The 22,490-nt window shown below is 40.6% G+C and overlaps 1 protein-coding gene across 6 annotated transcripts in view; it reads right to left on the reverse strand.

Annotated features, from left to right (window-relative positions):
- LOC139774149 (neurotrimin-like) overlaps positions 1-22,490 on the reverse strand; it is a 307,096-nt gene that overhangs the window by 268,790 nt on the left and 15,816 nt on the right. Inside the window, exons 2-5 of one of the 6 annotated variants that reach the window (XM_071709170.1) lie at positions 20,791-20,915; positions 20,409-20,531; positions 19,171-20,149; positions 16,315-16,360 (exon numbers count right to left, since the gene is read on the reverse strand). The gene's annotated coding sequence lies outside the window, so the exon portion shown is untranslated. Of the gene's footprint in view, positions 1-16,314; positions 16,361-19,170; positions 20,150-20,408; positions 20,532-20,790; positions 21,090-22,490 lie in introns of those variants that run through there. The other 5 variants (XM_071709172.1, XM_071709169.1, XM_071709176.1 and 2 more) reach the window with 5 other exon arrangements.

The raw sequence follows: 22,490 nt of genomic DNA on the forward strand, positions 1-22,490 counted from the left end.
AAGCTTCTTACGTCCAGTCGGCAAGGGACGACGAGGAAGGAAAGATGACGGTAAACGAAGGACGAGAGAAAGGAGTTATCAACTTCGATCTCTGATTTCTTTGCAAGCAATCGCTTTTCACCACGCGGTGACGCGGATTGATATGACAAATTGTCGCTATTCCGCGAAATGGAAATTTTCGTCGGATGTGAACGCAACCCGGCACAAGACCTATGTATGTTATTTACAGCGGGTTTCTTGGGCGCAAATATAAAAAAGAAAAGGAAAGGGTAACGCCCGTTTTCCCGGCAAGATAGGCCGCCACCATAATCGAGGACAAAATTTACGAAAGGTCAGCGATTGCGAAGTCGCTGATATATATCTACGAGTATTAGCACTTCGGGGAGTCCGTATGGTACCGTACGTTATACGGGGAGACCTTTTGAGGTTCGCCTTTCGTGTCTAATACGATGGCGGTATATTAACACGCTCAGTGAGTCATACATTTTCCGCAGCAATGATTCATAACGGTGTAAATTTCAATTCCAGATGCTGAAGCCTTTTCCCTGTGAGACAACGTATACGGGCCGGCGCGATCTTGTGAAATTAAAATGATTCTTCAAAGAAATCGTTCGAAATTGTATCTGTCACGAATTACGATCCTGCGAATAATCATCAGAATGGAAACACTGATCAAGAGTGATAGCGTAAGATAACTCAAATTATTTGTCGTAATAAAAATTACATTTTTTCTACCTGAAAAATTTGTCGCGTAATTTAGTCGACATTGTAACCGTCGGGTGTCCAGTAATGCGCTACGCGATTAACATACGTAAACGAGCGTCACGTAACTAATTTTACGACAAAAGGAACACAGCACCGTGCAGCACTAAAGCAGCAACGGCTACTGCCACGCAGTATACACGAAGTTTCCAGTGCAACCTCTCCTCACCGAAACCAACGAAACGGTAATACTACTTCAGAGCGTGAGGAGAAAAAAAAGCAACGCGACACTCGCGAGTCCACTCGCGGCGCGGCGGTTCGGTAGTTACGCTCGCGTAATAACGTTTAATTAAGATAAAAGCAGAGCTTTGAAGAAAATATTACCCAATTTCCATCCGTAAATGAAGACGTGATTTTTTCAGAGGCGGAAACGGTGATATTGCGTATCGATCTATAAAGTCTTTCAATTAAGAAATACCGCGTATAAAATTTTATAGGTTTTTTTAAACAAATATAAATATTATTTTAAAATATGCACAGATACCAAGTTAAATTTGTCATAACATAATTTGCAAATTAGATATAGATGAAAGAATTTTGGTATTCCATTTTCGTAAGCGAATATTTACTTATTAATAAATAACATAAAAAGAAAAACATTTCAAATATTTCCTAAAATAATAGTCTTATTAGAATATCGAATATACTGATCCTCAATTTTTCGATTAAATAAAATCGAACTAAATTTTATCGTGCGGTCTAGAAAAATTTTCAGTGACAAAGTTTTCTCTCACATCAGCTGTATCTTTATCAAAATTATTTATAGCCATTGAAAGCTACAACATAATTGACATTAATGTACAAACAAAAGCGCGGAAGATTAAAGTTCATTATTTATCACCGCGCAGCCAACGATGGCATATATTATTATCGTTAATCATGGATGAATATTGACAGAATTTTTTTAGGACGAACAGGAATAAATATCGTTAACGCACATAGCGAGAAAGATAATCTTTTAGCTAGTCTTCGTTTCTGCTTTCATAAATGGAAACAACATTGTTAATTTTTACGTACATTATAATCAAAATATAGATCTATGGAATTACAATCAGAAGCTTATTGAGCTATGCATCCGTATCGCGGCATCCTGTATCGACACTATCGACGACCCTCCCTCTTTAAACCCACCCTAATGCAATTCTGTTGGCAACATCGCGCTTTTGTGTTTCGACGAGATAGTCGCATCCGGAATTTCGTGTGTAAACGCGACTAACACACAGGCTTCCCAATCGTCGTGCACCGCAGAACGATACAATGGACAATTTGTCAACGAACCTAACCGATGCCAGAATCTGCTCAACGGTCTTTGCGAGCTCCGCCATACTGATGTCGGCAACCCAATGTGAGAATTAATTTCACACTAAAGGCAAATCGAATGACTTTATCAATATCTCTCCCACCAATGGACCCCTCCTTCGTTCATCAATTCAATAATTAACAATTGCGTAAAGAATTTTTATTACACCAAGCCATTAAGTTAAATTATTAACTTAATACTATGAGTCATTAAATTAATATTAAACAAAATTATTTATAAATTCTCTTTGTCTCATTCGCAATCAAATAACACCGAAAAACCTTGCGACATGTCCCATATCATTGATGGACTGATCATCATTGTACAAAATATTAATTATAAATAATAATATATTATAAATTTGGTTATATGTGGTGATATAAAACTGTAAAAAGTGACCGAGTTTGAGAATTGCCGACTCTACGTTGTAACATTGATACACGGAATGACGTAATACACGTCGGCAAAGCGTCCGAAAGCTAGATTCGACCGATTTCATTTTCATGATTTATGAACGATTCGCGAACATGGACGCCAGCTCGTAAATCTAAACATCCGTCGAACGAACGGGTGTTAACGAACCGCTATCCGGCACGGTAAAAATATCGCGCGGTTGCGCGGCCTCTCGATGATGCCTTACTTTTCGTTCGCGCGATCTCGTTCAATCGATGGAGTGACAGGGACGTCGGGACGACGGTATCGATGAACGATATCTAAATAGCTTAATCGACAGACGCGAAAACTATTTCGGTACGATTCAAATATCCGCGACCATAACGGCAATTCATGATACATTGGCCCTCGCTTCTCGCGCGCGAGCGAGTGCAGTTACCCAAAATGCCTGTACGCAATCGAAACAATAGCCCAATCGCGATTGCTAGTTTCGGTAGCCTGCAATTTCCATTTAACGCAGTTGTCTGTAAGCCGAATGTAATTCCGCGAACGTGCGTGATTAGGTTTTGGTCCTGTACTGACACGTCTGCATTGACCACTGCCATTCGCATTCATTAACACCCGTGTTAGCGTGTAATTGTATCCATAATAGCATTATTCTGAATTACAGCAAACATAATACACGCTGCTAAGAAAAATATCTCATGAGAAGCTCGTAAGCTTGCGAGGAAATTAAAAATTTTATCGAAATATACGTAGTAAATGCATGCAAGAGAATGACAAACGAAGAAACATCAAATTTATTATTAAATTTTATAATGGAAAATAACAGTTTTGTCATATAATTACTTTTGTCATAGAATTACGAATAGCTTATGTATTTTCAAATTTTCAGATATTAAGTTCAGCGATGACAATCGTTTAATTTTTAATGTTAAATATTTTCGTAATAACATTAATACCGAAATTTCTGTTAATATAATTTGATTCCCAGCTCTTGACAAAGAGTCTGTCATTCAAATTTGATATAGTGAAGATGAAATATACTGTGTATTTCATTTAATACGTTAAAAGCAACAGGGTGCGATTGGCTGCACGCGCATTTCACGGCAGAAAGTCCGATTATTGGAAGATATAGCATAGAGTCGAGTTTTACACGTTTATGTATCGACTATACGATATATCACAAGTGTGGCGCACACATTTTAAAATCCTACGAGCGTTAACAGCGTATATAGGCGAATATACAAGTCCCCATCGCCGCCGCCGCCGCCATTACCGCTATCGAACTGTATGAATTAAGACTATTAAGAGAATCAATTCTAACATAATAATAAATAAATATTTCGCGACATATATTTCGCGGACTTTATGTAAAACAAGCAAAGTTACTTTCCTCCCCCCATCCTTGCTACCCGTTACTACATATAAGTCCCGTAATCTGTGAATTTCCGAAAAGTTAATTCGGGGATTTTAGATTTCTTGGAAATTCGGCAACGTCAGATAAGCTAATCGGTCCCGAGATCATTCATCGGTCTCGAACACAGGCGCCATTTGTTTAAATCACAAAACATTCGCGCGCGATTTAAACGCAATAAACCATGCTCCCGTGGGAGCCCATTCGTTTGAGCACGCCGCGTGCTTCAGGCTTTTCCAGGAGGAGGACTCGCACGGGGGTCAAAAAGAGTTTGAAATGGAGCGAGCCGTGACCGAGGCAGAGCTCAGCTGTCGCGCACAGGCAGTCCGTGGAGAATCATATATCGTACAGTCCTCGATGGAAATTTCGTGATCGCGTTATCCAAGCGATAAGCGTGATTATACGTTAAATCTCTTTTAAACACGATTTTAAAGTTGTTCGAAAAACGGAACATGTAAAATTTGCAAACTTTGCATGAGTATAAGCGTAACAAGTTTACGGATAATGGAATATATCCATGTACTGTGGTTAAACTTACGTAATCTTTTGAGAAGTACAAGTTTAGAAAATAATAAATCCGATGTGGCGAAGGTTTACGATAGTTTAACTTTATTAATTCAATCGGAAATATATACTCGAAAAAGTTTCGCTGTCCGTCTAATTTTATTTCTTTGATTTCATTGGACGCACTTTGCGATCTGTTATTAAGTTATTTGATACTGATTGTGAGATACATTTTACATATAATACACTCTCGTTATCGAGATACATTTCACATCAAACAAGATTTACTATCGAGGATAGGTTCTTTCTCACTATTGATTGCGACTGTACCGTTCTTGATTCCGCTCCTGCAGGATATACGGAAAGACCCCTCTCACGCATACATAGTTACGGGTGCGTGTTACTGGCATCTATGATCTTTATACCGGGGGGCATTAGCAACCTCCAGTGTTTCGCATAATGTTGCCTTAACGGTACATCACTTAGCGCGAATGTAACGCCAAACGAGTTCATTACGCACGAATCGTTTCGTTACGCATATTTTCTAACGAGTAATCCTTTTAGTGACGCGAGCTCATTCTATTAGCTATTGGACCATAAAAAGGAGTTACTCTGAGATCACACTTACAACTATGGCGGCAACTTTTTACAGACGATTAAACAATTAACTAATTAGCATTTTTAATTATATGCAACATAAAAAAACATTTCACGTAAATTTTTCATGCTATATCTTATCTTTTCTTTTTGACATTTCTATTCATTGCACATATTCACATAATTTTTATACGGGCATCGCGTAAACGCTGATATGTTCAAATTTAATATCCAAACTCAAATTCAATTCTACATTCAAAAATAAATGCAGAATTTTCACATCTAAAATGATACAATAATTGAATAATAATAAATGACTACATCATGATCATCATGCGCGTACGTCAAATAGCGCACAATATTTCAAGCTTTTAACAACTCGAGCTCACCAGATTCGGGTTCAGAATCTGTTGTCCAATTATTTTTATGCACTGTACCGCCTGTACGTCGACGGAAAACCTATCCTCTACCTCTCGCTACATTCTCACGAAGATCACTCGCACGCGAGGCAATATTCGCGTTCGGGTTTTCGATTTCCCACCCCTACAGACACGCATGCTCGGTGTACAATTGTTTTCTGTTGCTCTTTTGTAACGAGCAAAGTCTTCTGTGTTCCCCATTTCTTTTCGTTCATCCACCGTCCGCCTAGTGTGATCGAAATCAGTCCCTCATCAGTTTCTCGCAGCCAAGCAGTCCGATCAAAGAAAGTCTCTATAGAGAATGAAGATGTAGCGCACACTGCACACACACACACAATGCGCGCGTATCCATGTCGGAGTAATCTTGTATGTGAATATGTGTATATACGAAGGCACATGCAGATCGGCTTTTGTTCGCAGTGCCTTCAAAGTAATTTTCTGCGTTTGTAAGAGTCTTAAAGCTGTTTTATAAAATATTATATTCTGGAAAAAATTGTATTATTATTTCAAAAATATAAACACGGAAAAAAGATTAGCTTATACATATATAAATCGAAAATTTTAAGTAATATTTGTTGAAATAAAAAATAGAGAAATAATGATTTTCTGTAATGATATAAGTTTTTCTTAATTTTGCTTGATTTTCTTTAAATTTGTAATTATTAGTAACGGCTAGAGAGATAAAAAAAACTTATCCATTACATGTTGTTGATAAAATTGTGTATACACTTTCTCCAAATTATTCAATGTACAATTATTCGAGCGCTCCGATAAACTACGCTTTGCAAGACAACTTGTGACTCCATATTTTTCGAAATATCATATAAATAATGGTCGAAAAATATGTTCTTTATGTTAACGATATTGGCAATTTTCCGAAACAATGCCGATCTTGGTTCAATGCATGTAGTTGAACCGGTGCGGTGGAAAGATCGAAATCAACGTTTCGCGTTCGACATCGTTCTGTACAGATAAGACAATAGATGCAATCGTGAAGATTAATTCACGATGCCCCAGTATTACGATCCTACAGAGTACAAAGCCAAAGGGTTTCGAACCAAAGGCACCCTTTGTTAACCCTAGATATCTATATCCCGTGATACAATCAAAGCTCACATCTAATAGACCCCACCACGTTTTACTGCCTCTAGTCTTTTGCTCTTTTTCAACTACTCAAATAGATTTAGCATTTATATTATTTAAACTTATAAAATACTTAAAAGGAAAAATAATTAAACATAAACGAGTAAGACCGAGATATTAAAAAAAAAAATTTTTTATTCCACGCAACAATTTTAGCGAAATGAAAAAAACATAGCGTCTGTTGGACGCCCTACGGTGACTACCCAAGACCTAAGGAATGATGACACGTGAGTCGGTATTATCCGCTCGACATTAATTATTAATAAGCATGTGACACTTTTACGCGCTATGCTTTATTTAGCAGCGAAATCGCGCCACTGTTATTACAGCGCTGTTAGAAAATTCAGCTTTACATTCGCTTGTTCGCGGTTTACCCATCATCAAGTAGGGTGAAAGTGAGTACCAGGTGTTCGACGTTCCTCGATTATTGCTGTTGCAATATCAAAAGCTTCCACATGACAAAGTAAAGGGGACAGACAATGTATTAACTTTTTATTTTAGCTTCGGCGAGTATTCATGTCGGGCGACATCTGGAACAAGCTCTCTTCTGTGTTCGTAAAAACGGATATAAACTAAACGACTTTTATAGATCGTGACAAGTATTGAATAATGCATCGCTATCTCTGTTACTTATATTGGTATCGTTGCTGCCAAACACATTAATTAAAGTCAACTGTTAAATTTAACTGATATTTTTATTCTTCCTAACTCTTATACCTAGATATCGCAACATAAATGTAAACTTAATTAAAAGTAATTACATAAAATTGTAAGAAAGAGAAAAACATTTTATAATAATAAAAGTAATTAAAAACGTGCCTGATTGTTAATCAAAACGCGTTCAAATATAGCGATCTTTTCACACAGAGCATTCTTTATATTTCCCATAATCTCTATAATCCTCGTCCCTTTCCGCATTCGTTTCGGATGCGAAATATCGGGGTGTACGTAACTAGGGTGAACGTCGGCCAATTAACGTTATAAGCACGTTACCGTTTAGTCATTCCGTTTTTCCAACGCGCGACCCTTAGAAATTGCTAGGGACAACATATCGTTACTGACAAGTGATATCTGTAATTCGGGTAATTTCCCTCAGTTCTTTGCGTACGCGTATTCGGTACTTAATGGTTTTATCTCTAATGGAGAAGATATTCTGCCATAACATTTCGCATTGAGGCGTCCTTTTTATAGCGCGTAAAATTTCTCTTTCCTCTCCCCTCGATCCTGTTTATCAAACTTTCACCGACACCGTCTAATTAGAGCTGCGTTTTTGCCACGCGACATCGTTTATCCTTTAAAGATTCCCCATGGCGAAGAGAGCAGCCGTCATAAATTACAAAAACGGATGCGCTCGTTCGCCGTCCTATTTACAGCAATAATATACGTTTAATTGCAATGTCAACGTTACAGCAAGGCACATCGTATCCTTCCCACTGAGATAATAATTACACGAGCGACAAGTAAGGGGAAGAAAGGGACGGGCAAAACCCGGACTTCCCACAATTCGCGCACGTACACAAATTCTAAAAAGAATATGACTGTACATATATATGTACATATCTCGTTGCAATGTCTCTCGCATACCATGAGATTAACGCCGGTGCATAAACGCGACGCTCTCTCTGAGCGAAAGACAAGCTTTTAGCACGGTTATTCCGTATCACCTTATTCTCGCGGGATGTTAGTTTTTCATTAACCGCGTCGTGGGAAGCGCGAGAGCTGCACAGGCGGGCTGCTCGATATAAAAAAAGTCCGCGGATAAATATGCGAGGAGCTTAACGCGACGACCAATCGGTGTGCGACAGGTCGCTGGAAAAAAACTTGTCGATATGGAAAAAAATATACAGCGCGGGAGTACGCGCAATGTGTCAGTGGTTCAAAAAAATTACCGAATCATTGCGACGAGAATAGGAAAAAAAATGCGCTTCTGGCGTAGGTATTATAAATAGTATAAGATCTTAAAACACGGTCTCACACAAAATGCCTGATACATGCGCCAATGAGAAATTGATTTCTTTTTTTCTCCATTTAAGAAAACTTTCTGTGAAATCTTTGTCTTTGCATATTTATCTTGACTCTAAAGTTAGATTGAATTCTGAAACCTGTGCCACAAAGGATTGAACTTTGCGGCGTAGAATTAAGAGATAAACTTCTCGAGAAACTTGCTTTAAATAAATAATACGAAATATTTTTAAGTTTGTCCCGATAACGTCATAGTTGTATAACAATTTTAGAACTCTCTTCATCCGTCGAATCTCTCTCAATACAAAAATATAAATTTTCTATTATAATAACTGACAATGAGAAATATACCAATGAAAGAAGAATCGAAGCTAAATCCAGATCAAACGAGGAGAGCGAACAAACAGGAACGACGTCTTTCTTTCTCTTAGCACTTGTAGCGATCGCGTTTCAATAGGTAATGCGGCGACACACACGGAACAGCTTACAATACTGCTTGCCGTTTCAAGTTTTTGCGCGTGAATGGTAGCGCAACGACCTTGCGTAAACAACACAATACATAACAGCTGTGCGTCGTGAACAACACCAAGCGCGGATAGAGACGTATTATCGAAATATTCAATACATCATAAAGTGAAATTATGCCGAATATCTTGCATTTTACAATTACAAATTAATTTAAACCTTAATTGATGAGTTTTACTTCAATCTGGTGAATATGTATATAAATCTATGTTACAAATAATATGAATTTGAATTGTTACGCGCGTATTATTTAATTTTTTCTCTATATTTCAAAATAATTCGATCAATAACTTGTCAAAACAATCATTATTTAATCGCTCTTTCCTATTGTCTTAAATTAATAAATTCCGCTATGCTACCGACGTGCAATTTCCCCTCGTTGTTGTCAGCCAACAGGTGCCCCCTCGATATCGTGCCATTTTCTTCATGAAAAGTTGAGAAGGAGAGAACGAAAAGGGGGAAAGACTTTGCGAAAGATTGTTTGCCGAAGAAAAAGAGGACGCTTATAAAACTTGTATCTCAGGGACGCGACCGATCGAGAAAAGAGACGAGTTTGACGAGCCGCGTATTGGGTATGATAGAGCGCAAGGCGGATCAAAGTGCGGATATCATTTTAAAGTATGTCTTAAGATGCGGTGGAGTGAAACACACCGCGACGCCGCTCGTCGACACGTGGAAGTGGAAAAGTTTCTCTTCGACACTCTGGGACACCACTTAGTGAACGCTCTGGGGTCTTAGCGGGATCATAACGATACGCCGCGATGTATAACGATACCTACCGTCGGCGTCGCCGTCGTCTCTGGATGACATTCAATCTTTCAAGTACGTCTCTTGACTACCTTGAAAGCAAGATCACGCTAAACATACCTACCATTAGTAGCGCTAAAAATATAACCTTAGAAATAATATATTAATACCATCATATCTGTCGCGGTTTGCCTTATTTCCGCGCTATAAGTGCCGCCGCGCCGCGCCGTCGTGTTTATTTTATTATTAGATCGCGGTATTCCAGTCACCGTGATCAATCGGTGTCTCGATTTTGACGAAATATTTAATGAGGCGAGGGAGTTAAAATTCTCGTAGTCGCGAATCAAGCGCGAATTGAAGTTCATTGTAAAATCTGGATACCATCGTTGTTCTTGATATAGATTCGAGAAACGACGCACACGGGCCACACAATTATATCTGACCGAATTAATTACACGGCTTTAATTATAGAATGCACGCGAGCGAGCGAATGAACGAGCGACACGTTAAGCGTCGGCGTTGAAATCCAATTTCCCGCATATTCGCGTACTTGGCCGCCCGCGGACATCAATTTTGGGACGCCCCTTGTGCCGGCGGAGGGCGGAGGATGCGCGAGAGCCTAAACCCACGTCGTCTTAATTAAATTGAAGGAAAAGGCGGTTAGAGCATACACGACTATAAACTAAATTCCCGGTCGTCCCCGCTCGGAAAGTCGACACCTGGCAAAATTTCCTCTGGCCGGTAATGACTCGTAATTACAGGGTAGAGCGTAGAAAAATGATTGCCGTGGAGAGAAAGCTCGCTCCGTGCCATCGATCCGACAGACAAGCCCTCCTCTCCGCTCCCCGCGCACTTCTAATCTCTGTTAAGCTCCGCTCGCGAGGGAACTTTCGGGATAAAGTTTCGCGCAACTTTTATTTCGGGAAAGTTACGAGGCAGGTAGTCGTTCTGATTTAACGATTAAACCTCGCTAGGGGACACTCGTGCCGCGTATTAACGGAAATGAGTGGACGCGTGTAATATGTAACGTCGCTTTTTCTCGGATCACGCTTCCCCGTTTCGATATCTTTACTGATTATCTTCTAACGACATTCTCTTACGACAGATCGGAATACGCGCGCTGAATTAACGCAACAGTATAATGAATTCCTTTCGAGAGCGCACAGTGACCTCGCGCAAATGCTAGCAGGTCCAACGTTATCCACTGCGAACTGCGAGACAGGTATAAAGGCGGAAATGCAGTTGCACGCGACGGATATAACGATGCGCTTGCTCGCTCTCAGAGGGTATTTTATTTTTACAACGCTGCTCGTACCAACGTGTGTATGCGCGCGCGCGCGCGCGCGCTTGATACCGTACATAACGCGATTACCGCTGCCACTTAATTATATCATACAGATAAATTTTACAGCGAGGTGAGTCGGGGCGGAAGACACTTTGCGAGCGATGATTTCTATTTTAACGACGTTGAATTTTCCATTACAGAAAATCCCTCTCGCCGATTTCGTTATCAAGCATGCTCTCTCTTCCTGCATGCTTGCTGAATATAATAATCACACGGCTGCTCGAGCGCGAGAGATATGAGCGCAAATATTTATTACGCGCCCGACTTGCGCTCGACTGTTGATAACGATCACCCCCCCATTGTTCGCCGTTCACCTCAAAGAGATAACTTGACTATTCTATCGAACGGAATACGAATTTTTAATGCTCAAATTTTTAATTTATTCATTTCTTATTACTTTTCCGATAACGTCGCCAATATATTAATGTATTAAAAAATTTTCTCACGAATAGCTTAGTGCGTCTCGCAACTTATGGAGACTCTCATATTATATACGAAGGATTAAACACGTTAATCACTTTACGATGTTACGTGTCCAATATTTTATATACAAGGAATTTTCAAGCCATACCCACGTCACCGTTATTTCGAGATTCGACCACAGAAACGATTTGTACTCACACACCTTTTATTGGATCGTTATTTGCGCGAGATTACAATGCCGCACGAACAAGCGTTCGTCGTATCCCGCGGGCACAGCGGATGTCGCCATTTGTTCGAGACGTCATTTTTCAGAACGTACCATTTCTGGAATTTATATTCTTCATCGGTGACACGCGCGGGCGAGTCAGCCTATCGCTTTTCTCATTCCTCCGACTGCTCTCGTGACTGCGACGAGGATTTAAGACTGCATATCGCATTGTTCATAACGACAGATTCGGATATTTCGATCTTTCCATCTCGCAAACATAAATTTCCTGAAAATTCTCGTGTTTACTGTGCGTGGAGCATTATTACAAAGCATCGACAATGCTTGATATTTTCTCTGCGTCACGACGTAACAAATATACAATATACGTGCAATAATATACGTATCGAAATAAATCAATATTGGAAATAAATAAAATATATCGGAATATAACTCTAATCTCACGAGTTTCACGAGTAAATTTTTCTCCGAAATCGCTTTTAGCCAAAGAGAATTCTGTTTTATATTTATAAATGAATAAGACATAAATTAATTCTACATATACATTATACATATATATAAATAGATATATAAACAGACGAATAACTTGTACATTTACAAATAAATTTTCTTTTAGACAGTAAGCACTAGGACGAACGGTAGGATAAAGGAAAGAAGAGCATTTTGAATGTTAATATAGAATAGAGCGAAATGCATAAGAGCACACATGACCGCGTACGACGAAAAGTGAGGGAAGCCCCCGATGCAATGACCAATGCATTGCAGTTCGTAAAAGTGGCGATAAATCATTCCGGCTGTAGGTGAATCGCGGGATCTTGGAGCAAAGTGGGTCGAGTTTCGAAAGGGTGCTCTCCTCCCGATTTGACACTGCCGGAGGTAGGTACGGATATTTAGTCCCCGGCTGTGCAGTGGAAACTATTCGCGGCCCGTATTTCGAGAGGGAGAGAATAATTTGGGTCACGAGTCTAGCACAATGGCCGATAGAGTACCAAAGCGTGAAATTCAATTGAACGGGTAAATTCAGAAAAGACAACGGACCCGTCGTTGCCGATACCGATCGAGACGCCTCGCCGCGCGTTCTTCGTTCTTCGTTGCATTCGAACGTTGCGCAAATGCATTTCGTTGAATGCGATATACGCGCAGCGAACAGTACTCGCGTCCGCAAATTTGAATCAAATCGTGCAAGAAGAGATACAATCCTTATACGAAAGAAATCAAATTTTAATTCAGAGAAAGCAAAAAAAAGCCTTGATACTAATTAAAGCAATTAAAAACAATTTTAGTTTAAATTTACGATAAAAAGGCAGAAAAACTTGGAAATAACAAATTAAAAATGGAAAACATCTTAATCATAAATATATGTTAAAACTGGTGGCTTAAACTGACCTAAGTCAAATGAGCTCTGTTGCACTTACAATTGCATGAGTAAGTCCATTGCATTTCTGAAATTTTTCGTAAAATCGAGACGATTTATGGAGCGATTTATCTCTATTATCGTGGCAATCGCGAACGCTGAAATCGCAATCGAGTACTATTACATCCTCTATCCTATGTCCTTTTATGTCCGATTGAAACCGCTAATATCACGCATTTTAATAAGAATTAACGCGATAAACGCGCGTAACTAATAAACCACTCGACGATGACCCACTTGAAAATCGATATAGAGCCGAAAGCGTCCTCGTCGCCGTCTCCGACGATCGATAGAAATACGCGCGGATATATACGTGCGAGGGTTAAATCGCAGGAACAGTATAAACGGCGATAGGAACCGCGGTGAGGTATTCCCGGCTGGCTTGCGTGACTACGCATAATAATCGGGCGTAGCCACGCGTTCGTTCGTTCGTTCCTATCGACATCTCGAGAGCGTGCAATGTGTGTAATACGCGCAAGCATAATGTTCGCCAAGCTTGCTCTGCTTTATCTCTCTCTCCCTCTCCCGTACGGTCCAAGTTTCCTTCATTAAAATAGTCAGTCAATGCTCTAAGGTGCATAAAGCGTATATAAAGCGAGTAATTATTCGGTGGACCGAGTGGCATATATGCATACGCGCGTGCACGTGTATACGTAATACCTAGCCGGGCGTACTGCCGCCGCGCACGGGCATCTGTGCCCGTCTCTTCCTCATAGAATAATGCGCATATTAATGCAGTAGGGTATAAATTAGTTGAGATCTGGCTAGACGAGCCGGAGCAACACACGTACACACAGAAACGAAAAGCATCTACCTCAGCGCACATACGAGTCTCTCGCGTGCCCGCGTCTCTTCCTCACCCTCTCTCTCTCTCATTCTCGCGCGCGCAATACCGAGCATATGTGTACTTATAAACGTGACAAGTAGGACAATGAAACCTGCACGCGTTCTACGTGTTTCCTGGCAACCTCTGCTCTTGATTTATCTAACACTGTTGCGACACCCCGAAGTCGCGCCCGAAAGCATCCCCTTTTACGCTCTATAAACGAGACAGAAACGGTGGATTTAACAGGTGCAAAACGCGCGCGTCACAAAATACGCGACAAGTAAAATCGCTATTTTGTAACGCGCGTTATTCTTTAAGTCATATCACGGCGAATGGCATGAAAAGATGGACAAAAGTTTCTTCCTCGAGACAAAGGTAATTTTCACACACTTAAAAAATATTGTCGGAATTTATAACACGAAAGTTTAGTAAGTTTAGTTTATCAAAAATCGAATGCGCGTAACGCGCTTTTTTTGCATCCTGCATTTTTATGAGGAAACGGAAAACGGCAGCTGCAATTTTTGGCATTTATTGTCGAAAGAAAGGCTACTAAATTCCGATATAATCGGATGATCCGTTTTTGGGTGATCGTGTTCACGGAATTACCGACTCACCGGGACAAAACGCCTGCGCGGATATCATCCCAAAAATGGTGGAATTATGTTTGGGGATTAAAACATGTAAATCCATCAAGGTCTCAAAGTTCAATTTTCAACCGATCCCCATTCAATGTGCCGCGCTTCGTATAAACGAAAGTATAGATCAATTTTTCAATGCGCCGCACGGAACATGCTAAATCTCGAAACTGCGACGACGCGGATAGGATGCAGCTGAATGAGATAATATTGTATATCTGGTTGCGCCTATACTGACAATGAATGACGATCGCTCGCGACTATTTTATATGCGAACTGTGCCGCACAAGCATGCGAAGCCGGTCATTTTGATTGGTTACTCTACTCTACGTGCATTCTCAGTCATTTTCTCAGCAAACAAAGATATCAAGTTCCACACGCAAGTATTTCTACCGCATTTGCGTGCGATTTCAATACGCGACAAAATATACGCGACAACGATGCTCGCTATTGCATATTTACTCGACTATATCTCTTTGATGTTTTTTTAACGGTAAAGCTTATATTTTAGCCTGGGACTGCGAAGCACACAAATTGGCAAAGCTAATGCCGGGACGGAGAGATCGATCCAGTAAAAGTAATTTAGTGGCCGGTCCCACTTTAAAAGTACTATTGAACTCGAAACCGATCGACTTGGTTACTTCGAAATAGTTCGCAAATACGAATTAAATGTGCCGGAACGTAAACATGCGAATCTTCAAAACCCAAGTCGAAATCAAACATGGTAAGATAAATTAATGCAACACATATTCTCGTTATCGTTTTATATTATAATATCGTTTATAAATATTAATTTAGCACACAAACGCTATTTAAACTACAAAAACAGTAAGCGTTACTTACAATTAATGCAGTTTCATGAAAGATCAGTTTTTCGAGATTACATTATTTTTACGAAATGAGATCGCAGAATTATCGACGAGTCGCAATAATTATCACTCCAGGCAATTATACGGAGCATAGCTGTTAATTGTTTGGTTATTCTATATCGATATAATAGGCTGAGCATTAATAATTCTATTTGCTTAATCAACCATGACATCAAGAAGTATTTGTGTCGATGATTATGGATCGCGTATTGCACTAGGATTATAACAGACCACATGTCGAAGAACTAATTGATTAATTGCGCGAATAAATCATTTCGCATTGTCGCGGTAAACAGCAATCTATTAATTTTATATATGTATACACATATGTGTGTACGTGTGTATGGCCTTATTATCCAAAAATTAAGTACAAATATTAGATTTTATTATTAGAAATAATATGAAACGGAAAATATTTTTTATCGGTAATCTCTTTAGTATTCATGTTACGTTTCTCTGTAACAATACAAGTGCAATAAGCTAAAATAAATCATTTCTAATCATTAATATTTAATATTTTAATTTTTTCTGTAATAACTGTAGGTTACAGTAATTACAGAATAAATAATATATTCAATAAATATATTTTATGAGATTAAGTAATATTTTACTTTACAGAACACTTTACCGCTATATACATTCATTATCATTTTAAATAAAAATTTTAATATAATGTCTAATAATTAGAAAGACTGTTCGTGATTCTCTTATGATATCTTTTTTCTCATACATACATTTTATTTATATTTGTACCATAATTTTTACAAATCCATTGCCATTGAATTGAAATAAAAAAGAATAACTCACCGACCGATGCGCAACAGCAGAGTTGAAACTCTGCGTTCGCGTTGATCTGAAACATAAATATTTTTACATTAGAGTAGGGTTCAAGATAATCAATACTTGAAGTTAATAATTATATCGCGTCTGTCAAATGTTTAAAAAGTCATTTTAATAGATATCTTATTTTAAAATGCTTACAAAAAACAATCGCGATAATTGTGTCCATTACGTAAGAAAAATAGTCTTACAAGAAGATATGGTTTGGGAAATTCGTTCGAAGAATGAAGCGGAGACTTTCGCAATAGAGCTTCATGGTGCAGGACTAAGTCAATTTAATCAAGTAATGCACCTAGTACACGGTGCAGCTTGAATAGACCTCCAGAAAGACATTAATGGACCGCGATCTTTATAATCTTCGTTTAAGCTATCTACTTCGATAAATATATAAGATAAGTATGGATTTTCCGCCACAATGTAGGGACAGTGAACTTTTAAACTACTTTCTCGAAGAATGACAAATCGATTTATTTTGATATTAAGTGAAGCGTTACGTCGCGTGCGATATTAAAAAATTATGAGAGACATTTTATAATCAATCGTGTCATCAAAAAGATAACGTACTTTTACGCAAGAAAATATTTATATATACTTCAAATTTATCTCGAGAAATTTATATATTATATATGTATATATATAAATTGTTGAAATATCTTTCCCAAGAAACTCGGACACGTTACATAAATATGATAACGTAAATTTTCCATGATTCGTGAGCTAAATAAACATATTTGTCTGTGTAAACGATCTTCTTGGCTGCGCTAGATAATATGAAGCATTAAAACGTCCCACGACTGCACGTCACTGTGGGAATAAAAGTTTCCTTTGCGAACTTATCGTACGCGGCATTTTTCAATGTCCTATTTGCCAGCGACGAGAGGGAACGGATAAAAAACCGCTGCACGTAGTGAATTTGATATAATACCCCGCGCAAATGAACTTTTCTATCGACTAATTACAAGCGCAGGAAATTCGCGTAAACGGCCCAACCCAGAACGAAATAATTAAAATTAACGAGCCAATTTTTGCGCCCGTTATATACCAGGGCACGCCGAGCTGAGCGCGGCGCGTTTGATTAAAACCGAACGATTAGATGAACGGGGTCACATTTCCGTGACCTTATCAGTTACCTTAAATTGGCCCATTCGCGTCTAATTAAGCTGTTGGTAAGTTTCATGATGAAAGTGCCGTAATCGCAGCAAAATTATTGCCGTACATTCAACGTGATCTTCGCTAAAATCGTTTGTTTCAAATACGAAGACGTTCAAACTTCTCTCGGGAGAGCATATCCGCTTCCTATGTACGAGTGTATTTATATATATACAATGAGCCATTATACGCGCGATACATAGGCTAAATCATATTTGATAAAAAAATTGGAGGGTATCATATATATAATAAACGTCTCACTAACAGTCGCGTAATAATTTGATATCATGAATAACGCTGTATGTATGACCACAAAACTGATTACACTCCTATTAACTGCCGATATCGATTCCACATATACTATTGTATCTATACATACGCGTATACAGCTAATACCGCCTCATGGCTGCGTCGCAAATATGCTTTTAATATTTGCGATACATACGAGAAAATAAATTGATTTAAAAGCTTTCGAAGATAATTCCTTTATCGATTTCAACATATTGCGATATCATTCTACAGCTGTGTCTCTATACCAAGCAAAACCGAGCAAATGTTTGGTTTCCAAATTGCATTTTATTGTCTTATCATGCAACATATGATTATGTTTGTTGATATTTCTATTTAAAAAAAATTGCAATAACTATAAATGGGAAACAGAAACGAGTAAATTCAAGATGATCAAACGATAATCGATAAGCAAAATGAGTTTTATAATTCAATATAAAATAAGACCACACACAACCAATGCTTCCAAATTATTTAAAGTCGATTAACCTAACGCGACAAATCCATGTTGTCATAAAATGTTATAATTTTATACGAATAGTTTGTATTTCTTAAAAAACCAAAATATAACTAATTAGCCACTTTATCTTGATAGTGCGCAGATCATTAAAAATCTTGCACTTTTACTAAAAAATAGAAATTTTTTCTTCGTTTCAAATACAAATAAAATAAACATTACGTAGGAAAAGAGTTCGTTTAAGTTCGAAAATGAGCGCGCTATTTAATACAGCGTGCGTAAGAAAAACTAATTATCCGGCTCGCTCGGCACAGCTTCTGTTTAATTACACGCCCGATAAAAAAAACCTTCAAGACGGTGCCTTCGAATTGTCCCACAAGTATCGTTAATGCCTCGTTCTACTCGGGAATGCCGCTCAAATTCTTCGGATCATCTAAGTGTCGTTAATGCTCGCCGTATTCGCGAATGACATTACGCTAGAGTAAGTACCATCCGTCGCGAGAGACACGCTGCATTGTTACACCGAAAGATAAACACCATGGGTTGAATTCCATTTCACTCGGTAATTACTATTCTGTTTATTCTACTGCGAAGTTATGCGAACGATTCTCGAACACGCATACGGTCGATTGATGAGGTATCGGTAAGTGTTTAACAACGAATAGACCCTGGTTGTCATTTGCCCAAATTATCGCAAAAGCTAGAAATATTCGAGAGATTTAGCCAAGCTATTGTCCGCTAATGTATAATCAATTTTTCCCTAATTCAAGCTAGCACGTAAGATATCTTTTTCTCGAAGAATGGAAAATTATGCTATATTATTGCTGATATCAATGAATATCAGCAATTATTTTAGATAAAAGTGCACTTAACATTTCTTATTCATTTTATAAGAAAGAATTTCTCTTAAAATTATGTTTTTTACTAACAATTTCTCAATTGTATGTATCTATTCAATCCTCGCTTTTCACAAGGCCCAGCGTAAGTCTTTGACGTAAAATGTAAAACGATTTCATAGCAATGAGCAACTCGAAAGAGCGATGTTTTTCGTATCACCCCAAAGTTGCTCTGCCGGGGCCCGATGTCTCTCCCAGACCTCCTCCTTCTCTCAGGACGTCAGACCTCCTCCTCCCGCCGCACAGGACACTCGCGAGAAACACTCGCGGATAATAAACTACAATCGCGCGCGGACTAATTTCAGTAAAAGTCTTTCTCGCGCGATACTGTACGGCACTCCCGTTTAAAAAAATCTTTTTTAGTCCGATTATTTGATTACGGCACTCCCGAAGCAAACGCGACGAACCGGCTGCCGTTCATTCAATTAAATCGGCGGACGAGGGGTACGTTAGCTTCCCCGTCTTTGGATTTTTATCCAAGCAGAACAAGAGTTTTGCTTGGGTAAAATCCTCGTACTGGGTACTGGGCCTTCCCACCTCGCTAAGGTCGTACCCCAGGGGAAGGTAGTACTTAAGGAAATACCGTGAAATATAAAAGCTGGTAATATATATATATAAAATCAAGTTATCGATTTTCTACCACAGATTTTTCGTACAAATTTGAAAGAGTCGCGACGCCGATTGCCCCGATTCGTTCCGCGTTCATCACTCTGCGTTGCGTTAATGACGACGAAATGTTGGAAGATCTTGACGCGAGATACTACGCGAATCAAGTGGACGGTTAGTAAAAACTAAAGACACGCAGTTGATTAATCAAAAACACAATCAAAATTAAATATCGCACGCACAGTACGGTATCGAGCACGTAAATCTCGCGAATGTAAAACTGTACTATTAATACTTTGCACAACTTTGATGCCTCTCCCAGGCCTCCACTTTCTCTCACGCTGCTCGGGGTGTCCCTCGTGTTCCCTCGATGCGAAGCTGATGCTCCTTCCTGCGTGGATATTTTCTGTAACATAAAAATAAACAAATCGATTAAATAATTGTCACGCGCATCGAACATCTTATTCGTTATTCCGATTAATGTTTTCCTAAATTACTTCTTCGAAAAAAGTCTCTACGTTAGAATCAACTTGAATCAAATTTTTTGATTTATTTCTTTTAACTAATTTATATTCCGAAACACGGTTTAATGTAGCAACTAAATAAGGATAAACGAAAAGAGGGATTCTATAATATCTTTAGAAAAAATAAAAAGTAACACTTACCAGAAGTGTTGGTACGCCGATGCCCGATGCCTATCCTAGGCCTCCTCCTCCTCTCAGGCTGCTCGAGATGTCCGTCGTGTTCCCTCGATGCGAAGCTGATGGTCCTTCCAGCGTGGATATTTTCTGTAACATATAAATAATCGAATCGATTAAATAATTGTCACGCGCATCGAACATCTTATTCGTTATTCAGATTAATGTTTTCCTAAATTACTTCTTCGAAAAAAGTCTCTATGGTAGAATCAACTTGAATCAAATTTTTCAAATTATTTCTTTTTACTAATTTATATTTCGAAACACTGTTTAATGTAGCAACTAAATAAGAATAAACGAAAAGAGAAATTCTATAATATCATTAGAAAAAATAAAAAGTAACACTTACCAGAAGTGTAGGTACGCCGATGCCCGATGCCTATCCTAGGCCTCCTCCTCCTCTCAGGCTGCTCGGGATGTCAGCTTCGCAGGATTCCCTCGCTGCTCCGATGTCATCTTCTGCGTCGTTATTTTCTGAAACATTCAAATGAACGATTCGATTAAGCGTAATGAATGTCTCGCGGCGCGGAGAGACCCGCGACGACGCGTATAAGGGAGCGAAGCCGACGACATAGTCTCGCGGCGCGGTGAGACCCGCGACGACGCGTATAAGGGAGCGAAGCCGACGACATAGTCTCGCGGCGCGGTGAGACCCGCGACGACGCGTATAAGGGAGCGAAGCCGACGACATAGTCTCGCGGCGCGGTGAGACCCGCGACGACGCGTATAAGGGAGCGAAGCCGACGACATAGTCTCGCGGCGCGGTGAGACCCGCGACGACGCGTATAAGGGAGCGAAGCCGACGACATAGTCTCGCGGCGCGGTGAGACCCGCGACGACGCGTATAAGGGAGCGAAGCCGACGACATAGTCTCGCGGCGCGGTGAGACCCGCGACGACGCGTATAAGGGAGCGAAGCCGACGACATAGTCTCGCGGCGCGGTGAGACCCGCGACGACGCGTATAAGGGAGCGAAGCCGACGACATAGTCTCGCGGCGCGGTGAGACCCGCGACGACGCGTATAAGGGAGCGAAGCCGACGACATAGTCTCGCGGCGCGGTGAGACCCGCGACGACGCGTATAAGGGAGCGAAGCCGACGACATAGTCTCGCGGCGCGGTGAGACCCGCGACGACGCGTATAAGGGAGCGAAGCCGACGACATAGTCTCGCGGCGCGGTGAGACCCGCGACGACGCGTATAAGGGAGGGAAGCCGACGACATAGTCTCGCGGCGCGGTGAGACCCGCGACGACGCGTATAAGGGAGCGAAGCCGACGACATAGTCTCGCGGCGCGGTGAGACCCGCGACGACGCGTATAAGGGAGGGAAGCCGACGACATAGTCTCGCGGCGCGGTGAGACCCGCGACGACGCGTATAAGGGAGGGAAGCCGACGACATAGTCTCGCGGCGCGGTGAGACCCGCGACGACGCGTATAAGGGAGGGAAGCCGACGACATAGTCTCGCGGCGCGGTGAGACCCGCGACGACGCGTATAAGGGAGGGAAGCCGACGACATAGTCTCGCGGCGCGGTGAGACCCGCGACGACGCGTATAAGGGAGGGAAGCCGACGACATAGTCTCGCGGCGCGGTGAGACCCGCGACGACGCGTATAAGGGAGGGAAGCCGACGACATAGTCTCGCGGCGCGGTGAGACCCGCGACGACGCGTATAAGGGAGGGAAGCCGACGACATAGTCTCGCGGCGCGGTGAGACCCGCGACGACGCGTATAAGGGAGGGAAGCCGACGACATAGTCTCGCGGCGCGGTGAGACCCGCGACGACGCGTATAAGGGAGGGAAGCCGACGACATAGTCTCGCGGCGCGGTGAGACCCGCGACGACGCGTATAAGGGAGGGAAGCCGACGACATAGTCTCGCGGCGCGGTGAGACCCGCGACGACGCGTATAAGGGAGGGAAGCCGACGACATAGTCTCGCGGCGCGGTGAGACCCGCGACGACGCGTATAAGGGAGGGAAGCCGACGACATAGTCTCGCGGCGCGGTGAGACCCGCGACGACGCGTATAAGGGAGGGAAGCCGACGACATA

This window comes from Temnothorax nylanderi, unplaced genomic scaffold (genome assembly GCF_030848795.1).
Source record: "Temnothorax nylanderi isolate EJ_2023f unplaced genomic scaffold, tnyl_v1.0 TNYL_tig0074_pilon, whole genome shotgun sequence".
Taxonomy (NCBI): domain Eukaryota; kingdom Metazoa; phylum Arthropoda; class Insecta; order Hymenoptera; family Formicidae; genus Temnothorax; species Temnothorax nylanderi.